This window comes from Phascolarctos cinereus, unplaced genomic scaffold (assembly GCF_003287225.1).
Source record: "Phascolarctos cinereus isolate Bilbo 61053 unplaced genomic scaffold, phaCin_HiC Scaffold_4;HRSCAF=312, whole genome shotgun sequence".
NCBI classification, from domain to species: Eukaryota; Metazoa; Chordata; class Mammalia; order Diprotodontia; family Phascolarctidae; genus Phascolarctos; species Phascolarctos cinereus.
In genome coordinates this window covers 324,341,747-324,350,187 of record NW_027555847.1, presented here as the reverse complement: position 1 = coordinate 324,350,187, position 8,441 = coordinate 324,341,747, and positions in this window count along the sequence as shown.

Genomic DNA, 8,441 nt, shown 5'->3' with positions numbered 1-8,441 from the left:
AACAAAACAGTCCCTAAATCTACTGAGGGAAAAACAACATATGTATGATTAAGTATACACAAAATATATACTAAGAAACTACAAAGTAATTTGGAAGTTGGGGATTTGGAGAACACTAAAAACTATGAAGATTTCAGAAAATGGCCATTGATAAGACAAAGACTAAAAATCATAAAGATAGGGAGGATGATTAAAGACCCATGGAGGATATGATGGAGCTACCTCATGGAGATTGTTGTAGGAAATGAAATCATGAAGAAGGATCGAATTTTCTAAGAAAGGAATAATGGAGGACAGAGTGGGGGAAGATGTTGAGGTTATCTGATGTTCAGAAGTTGGGAAAAGAGGGAACTTTTCATGGATAACCTCTATTTTCTTAATAAAAGATAAAGCAAAGTCCTCTCCTTAGAGGAGTAGGTATGGTTCAGCATAGGTACCTTGAGGAGAGAGTAAAGTTCAGAACAGATGTTATGAGCAGGGGAGTAAATCAGGGAAAAGTAAAAGAATTGTCATACAACAGCAAAGGCCCATGTGAGATTAACAAACCTGAATTAGTAATGTACAAATTACACCATTGGGTGGCTTTCTTTAAGGGTGTTCAGCAGCTCATAAGTTGGAGCAAAGAAGCCAAACAGTAGAGGTAACCCATGACTGGGGTTTGGAGAGGGCTGAGTGGCAACAGGTCAAGGGTGAAAGGGATTCAAAGGATGAAGACTGCATAAAGCTAAACCGATTAAGGTTGGTCAAAATTTCAAAGGAAGGAAAGTGAGATCAAAGAAGTGGGGATGGACTAGGGAAGCAGGAAAGGGCAGAGTGACCCGAGTAGGAGAGGTAAGGCATAGGGAAAGATGGAAAGACAGGAGGTTATAGTCTGAATCATTTCATTTTGGGATCATGGAGTGCATACATTTGGAGAGAGTGACCATGGAGGTGGATGGACACCAGTTTGAGAAGTTTGAGTTTGAGAAGAAGCCTCACTTAAAAGGCTGCTTATTAACAATCTAACAGGGGTTCCCTAGTACATGATGGAAGGGGAGAGAAGACCAGGATAGGGACACAGGAGAGGGAGGTCTGAAGTAGGTGGTATAGAGAGATTGGACGGGGTGGTAGAGGGAAAGGGAGATTTAGTCTAGGCATCCTTGGATTCTGAATCACAGGGATCTAGAGAAGAGGAGAAAAAAAAATTGTCACCTCTTGGAGAGTGATTGTTTGACTCTGCTCAATATACAATAGTAGGTCTGGCCCAGATCTTAGCTTGATATTGAATATAGAACAGAAAAAAAACCACATACCCATAGAGGAGCTGAATTTCTGGTCCAGAGAGGTGTGCGTGTGTGTGTGTGTGTGTGTGTGTGTATGTGTGTGTGTGTGTGTGTGTGTGTGTGGGTGTGTGTGTGTAAAGTGGGGCTGAGGGAGGGGGGAGGCAATCTTTAGTTCCAGTGGTCCAGGGGGCCAAGTGCTAAGAGGTCTAGCATATATTATAATATTTAATGATGAAAAATATGTGTAAATAGGAGCTAAGGAAAGAGTTGGATCTGAGATTTTATTGGTGTAAAGAACACTGGAATGGGGAGACTCCTATGGATAAAGGCCAGAAATTTCCATGCTTAGAAAGTTACCTTAGAGCACTGAGATGCTGTGACTCACCCAGAGTCACATGGACAGTGTGTATCACAGGCATTACAATCTCTACATCAAGGCCAGCTCTAACCGTTACTCCATTCTACCTCTCCGCATAACCCTCAACATAATGCTTAATGATATTTATATGTCCCTTACATTGCACTGTATAAAAGTATATTCTATACACACACATCCATGCCTATCCTTATAACGATACTTAGACATAGAAAGTTGGCACAGCAGAGTGGACAGTGTGTGGTCCTCAGAGTTGGGAAGACCTGGTCCTACTTTGGACACATACTGCTGCAAGTCACTTAGCTGTGTGACCCTTAGCAAGTCATTTCACCCTTCTCAATCTCAGCATCTGAAACATGAGAATAATCATGCCATCTACCTTTACGAGTTATTGTGAAGATTAGAGGTGACAATAATTGCAGGGATTCGTAAACCTTAAAGCACTGTTATAAATTCTAGCTATTATTATTGTTGTTGTTGTCGTTGTTGTGATTACTATAAGCTACTACTGTTTCCACTATTTAGTACTATGACATTGACTGCTGCTGTCACTGCTACGATTACTACCATTACTACTACCACTACCACCACTCCACTACTACTACTACTGCTACTACTATCACTACCAACATTACCTCTACTACTACTACTACTACCACTACTGCCACCACCACCATCACCACTACTACTACTACTACCACTACTACTACCACTACTGCCACCACCACCATCACCACTACTACTACTACTACTACTACTACTACTACTACTACCACTACTGCCACCACCACCATCACCACTACCACTACTACTACCACTACTGCCACCACCACCATCACCACTACTACTACTACTACTATACTACCTAAAGAAATACTACATTACTAGTAGTACTACTCCTCCTCTTCCTCCTCCTCCTCTTCTTCTTCCTCCTCCTACTACGCTACCACTACTATTCCTACACCTCTCAATGCCCTAGACAGAATAGATGCCAATCTGCAATGGAAGAGGGAGTTTCTTAATCTTTTAATCTCAGGTCTGGACTCCCCTCCCCTCCATTTTTTTTTAAAATTTAGTTGTTTTCAGTTGTATCTGACTCCTCGCGATCCCTTTTGGGGGTTTTCTTGGCAAAGACAATGGAGTGGTTTACTATTTGCTTCTCCAACTCATTTTATAGATGAGGAAATTGACGCAAACAGGGGTTAAGTGACTTGCCCAGGGTCACACAGCTAGCATCTGAGGACACATTTGAACTCAAGTCTTCTTGATTCTAGGCCTGGTGTTCGATCCACAGTGCCACCTCAACCCCCCAAAATACTTAGAGAGTGAAATACTTGCACTTGTTTCTCTATTGAAGTTCTGCATTTTACCTTGGGAGGAAAAATATCATGCATATGTGAGTGCTGGAACACACAGGCACACACACACACACACACACACACACACACACACACACAGTGGTATGTTTTGTTGTTGTGGCTGTTAGGTGGTTTCAGTAGTGTCTGATTCTCTTCACAAAGATACTAGAGTGGTTTGCCATTTCCTTCTCCAGCTCATTTGACAGATGAGGACAGTTAGGCAAACAGGGTTAAGTGGCTAGTCTAAGGTCACACAGCTAGTAAATGTCTGAGGCCGGATTTGAACTCAGGAAGATGAGTCTTCCCGACTCCAAGTCCAGTACTCTATTCACTGTGTCACCTAGCTGTCCTACTGAGCCCCAAACCATAAGAAGGAAATGATGAACCCAAGGTTTTTCCTTTATAGCAAAAGAAATGGTCTGAGAATCTCCCCATCACTGCTGCTGTGCAGATGTTCACAGTCATGGGCTCTCCAACCCACCTCTTGATCAAGCAGGAGCCCCATTCTGCTCAGCTTTATTAGTCTGCTGCCGGAATACAGATTCTTCACAGAGTCTACTTCCATCGATCTGTTGCTTGGAGAAAAATAACAGCCCATTTGGGCCCTTCCTTCCCAAAGCTCTTTGGGTACTATCTGTTCATTTCTCTGCTGCATTCTCATAGGCCCTATGTAGACAGGGGCAAGGAGAAGTTTGTTCTTCCATCCCAGATGCTCTCATCCCCAGAGGAGGGATCACCCAGCACACGCCCAGGCTAAAACTGCCCGACAGCAAATCTCCCTTCTCTGAGAAGCAGAAAGATGAGTTGTTCAGTGTAGACGCATCTAGACGGTTTATGTTGCTTTGTCTCCAAGGGTGTCAATAGTGAAGAGCAAGGGAGTTAGAGAAAGTCGGTCTTGGAGACAGGAGACCAGAGCTCACAAGCCAGATCTGGCATTAGTAGCAATGGGCTCTTGAACCAATTGCTCAAAGGAGTAAGGGGGGTACTTGTATTACACAGGCTTCAGGATTTAGTGAGGAAAGTGCATTGTTTTTGCCACTCCTGCTGTTGTCACTGCTGCCGTTGTTTTAGTTGTTGTTGTTAGGCAGCTAGATGGGACAGTGGATAGAGCGCTGGGCCTGGAGTCATCTTTCTGAGTTCAAATCTGACTTCAGACACTTAGTAGCTGTGTGACCCTGGGCAAGTCACTTCACCCTGTTTGCCTTGGTTTCCTCATCTGTAAAATGAGCTGGAGAAGGAAATGGCAAACCACTCCAGTATCTTTGCCAAGAAATCCCCCAAAGGGGTCATGATGAGTTGAATGTGACTGAAACAACTGAACAACAACACAAATAGCATTAGTATGCCTTAATTAGTAAACCCTAAAGTGTTATAAATGAGGAATAGTGACAGTGATGATAGGGAAATGGACTGGACCTGTGATATCACAATTATAGATAACTTCCAGGGGAGGAAACTCCCTTCACCAAGCCAATCAGCAGCACCTTCTCTGCCAACTTCTAGCCATAGAGAATTGCCTGCACTAGAGCCCTGAGAATGACCGACACTCTCCTGGAGTCTATCACACTTGTCAGTGTATCAGAGGTGAGTTACAATTATTTAAGATCTCTTTTTGGCAGAGTAGCAGAAAAGCAGAATAGAGCTCTTGGGAATCTCATTAACTGGATGGCCACCTTTGTGTGCACAGGTTCTATCACCCTGGGTTGGACCCGGGATAAATCTCACCTGCATTCTCCTGTAAGCCAGAAGTATCCAACACATGGCCGGCTGAGTGCAGCCTGAACCAGATTAATATGTAACTAGGAAATATTTAACAAAATTAATAAAAATACAATAAAACATAGATAATATTATGTTTGAAAACTAAATCAATATCCAGCCTGCAGGGATCTTTATGGATGGGTTAGTGGCCCCCCATTTCTAATTGAGGACACCACCTCTGTAAGCTGTTTGGCACAGAGGACACCGGAGGGTTTGGCAATAATGAATCTCAGCAACAGCTGCATCCTTGACAGTGCCCTCTGAGCCCTTCCCTATTATCACAAGTGCACCTGTATCAGAGGTCAAAGGACCCTGGCAAGCAGCGGTCACTGGATCTTGACAAATGGCTCCCTGGAGCATACTTCAGACTCTGACATTGCCTCACAGAAAACATCCCACCTTCAGTAAACACAGGCTGTTCCTGGCTTAGGTCAGCTGCCGTGGTGGTGATTTTTTTTAACGTAGTTTTTATTGTGGTGGTGGGATGTTAGGGAAGGAAGTTGAGAGGCTGGCATGCTGTGAGTGTCAACTAACAGTGTTACTGTATGTAATACTTAGAGAAACCACTTCCTCCCCGTGCTGAAAGCCCAGCTCCCCAGGTGTTGCCTGGGGGAGATCTTTTCAACCAGCAGTAGCCAAATCCTCAAGTCTTCTATGTGTGAGACAACAAATTTCAATCGTTCCTGGCCTATTTCTTTCTTTAAGCAATTGCATAGGGTAGACACTCAGTAAATGATTGTTGAGTGAATGTGATTTGGAACTGTGGCAGAGATCTCACAGGACAAATGAAACATTTCTGGTGGTCTGTGGGACAACCCCACTTTTTGAATTTTTCTACAGAAAATCAGGGAACGGAGGGAACCGTTGACCCTAGAAACTTTTCCAAAGTAGCCTGGAATTATTGGGATTTGCCCAGTGTGTTTGGCTAGAGCTGTCCTAGCCTGCCTGTGAGGGATCATTTTTTTTCTGGGGCATTACCTCTGTTCTTTTTCTCCTAACCACAAGAGCTAGCCCAGGGCGGGGTGGCAGGGGTGTGTGGTGAGGGCTGCATATCTGGGTGGGGTATGATTAACAGTCAGGGTCACAGTGTTCAGCAAGGTCAGTTTGGAAACTCCCAGGCTCCTTCACGGGCCCCAACTGAACCTGAGAACTGGGGAAAGAACTCTCACCCAACCAGGGAACCTGAAAGCGACAAATTAAGCCCCTGTATCTCCTAGCCATCTTGGGCAGTTCTCCAGCCAGTTGTTGGTTGGTGAAATTCTTATCAGTGGTTAAAACGTGACACCCTTGATATACGTGTTGAGGGGTTGGTATGCTTTTTAAAATTCTCTGGTCATGTGGATTTTTACTTCTTAGCACATTATAAAACCCAGCAGGACGCGCTGTTAAAATAGCATTGGCAAATCCATTAACCTCCAGGAGGCAGGGAACAGGGGCTGCTTCTAGCTAGTTATGATGATGCAGTTTATATTTGCAAAGAGCTTTTCCCTCTGTCTTAATGAGATGGACCTCCGAACAGCGTTGCCAGACCGACGTTGGTATTACTGTGGCCGTGATCCTCATTTTATCAGAGGCACAGGGAGGATTGAGCGATTTGCTAAAGGTCACTGGGAGTCAGTGGGGAGCTGGGCTGCCAGCCCTAAGCCTGTACTGATAGAGGCCCTGCTTACATGACAGCACCACCCCCTCCCCTCCTAATTATATCTGCTGATAGGAGTAAACTTTTCTTTGTTCCCCTGCTTATTAAATCCTCCCTTCATAGTGTTGCTGAGAGCAAATGTGAGAATGATAACATATTCATATCTCTGTGTCATCACTAGATAGAAGGAAAACAACGGGAAAAAAAAATTAGAAGTCTCTTCTTTCAGGTAGGATGAAAGGATGCCAGCAAGCGGCTCAAATGTTGAAAGCAGGCACATATTCCTTTCTCCCCTGGTACTTCCTCTCCTTGCAGGTGGCAAGGAAGGCTGCAAGAACAGGTTGTACAGAACATTACTTCAAAGGCCTCTGGTCCATGGTGTTTTGGACGCTATTACTACGATTTGTATCCAAAAATGATTTAACTTCCCCAGTCAGTGATGTGTACAAATGGCACACACCAGTAAACCACACATGCACGCAATGTATGAATTCCCACATTCTTGACTTCTCATTCCAGCCGGGACATTTTTTCCAGAACTGAAAAGAAATGAATTAAGTTTGCAAAAGGATATGAGTGAAAAGGCCAAGGGAAAAATTGAAATCAGCTGCTTTTAAAAGCTAGTGCCTGGGGTGCTTTGCTGATGAGAACTCCTTTTTCAATCCTTTCTCCCATTTAGGATAATCAGGAAAAGAGGGGGCTCAGCTCCCTATAGCAGTTGGAGGAATGAGAAGGAAAGTGGATCAGAGAGGGGTCTGATAAGAGGGAGAAGCTAGGCCTTCAGGCCTCAGGTTCCCTACCCCGATTGTTCTACAGTACTTTGCTCCAACACGACCTGACAATGGGATTACCAGGCCAGTAAAATGCAAGCACCTTGAAGACAGGCATAGTTATGTTCATGTCTTTTGCACTAAGTGCCTAGTGAGAGCACTAGGGCTTAACAGCAAAGACTTAATAAATGCTTGTTGAATAAAATTGAAAGTGTGCTTGAGGGAGAGACCTTTTTCAGTGCTAGTAACTTCTCCCTGGCAACACATACAGGGTGGAATTTTCAACAGATAAATAGATAATGAACTGGGCTCAAAATTGAATAGGGAGAAGACAGCAAGATGGGTTGCTCTGTCAAAGATTCTTTTTTTTTTTAATGTGAGCAAGTATGGATTTTTTTTGAATTTAATTTAATTTTTTAATTAACAAAAATCTATTTTTTTCTTTCTCACTCCCAATGGGAAAAAAGCAAAACCCTCACAAAATATGCATAATCAAGCAAAATTAATTCCCACATTGCTCATATCAAAAAATATATGTCTCCATCTACAGCCTTAGTCCATCACTTACATCTGTGTCAGGATGTGGGTACCACATTTCATCTTAGGTCCTCTGAACATTGGTCATTGCACTGACCAAAGTTCTCATGTCTCTCAAAGTTGTTTATCTTTACCGTACTGTTGTTACTATATAAATTGTTCTCCTAGCTCTGCTTACTTCCCAGGTTTTTCTGAAACTATTCCCTTCATCATTGCTTATAGCACAATAGTATTTCATTGCATTTCGATACCATAACTTAGTTATTCCCCAATTAATGGATACTCCTCTAGTTTCCAGTCCTTTGCTACCACCAAAAGAAGTCCTATAAATATTTTTGTACATATGGATCCTTTTTCTTTCTTTCTTTAATCTCTTTAGGGGTATCAGCCTAGTAGTGGTATTGCTGAGTCAAAAGGTTTGCACAATTAAGTAACTTTGGGGGCAGAGCTCCAAACTGCTTTCCAAAATGGCTCAACCAATTCACAATTCTGCCAACAGGTTTAGCAGGTGTTCGGAGTTCTTTTTGTATCATGGGTCTCTTCGGCAATGTGGGGAAGCCTATGAATCCCTTCTCAGAATGATGTGTTCTTTTTTTTAATGCATAAAATAAAACATAGAATTTCAAAGGAAATCAATTATGCTAAAATGGTCACAAATATATATATATACACATTTTAAACCAAGTTCACGGACCCCAGATTAAGAAGCCTTGCACTGGAGAAACTGAACAGTGTTTC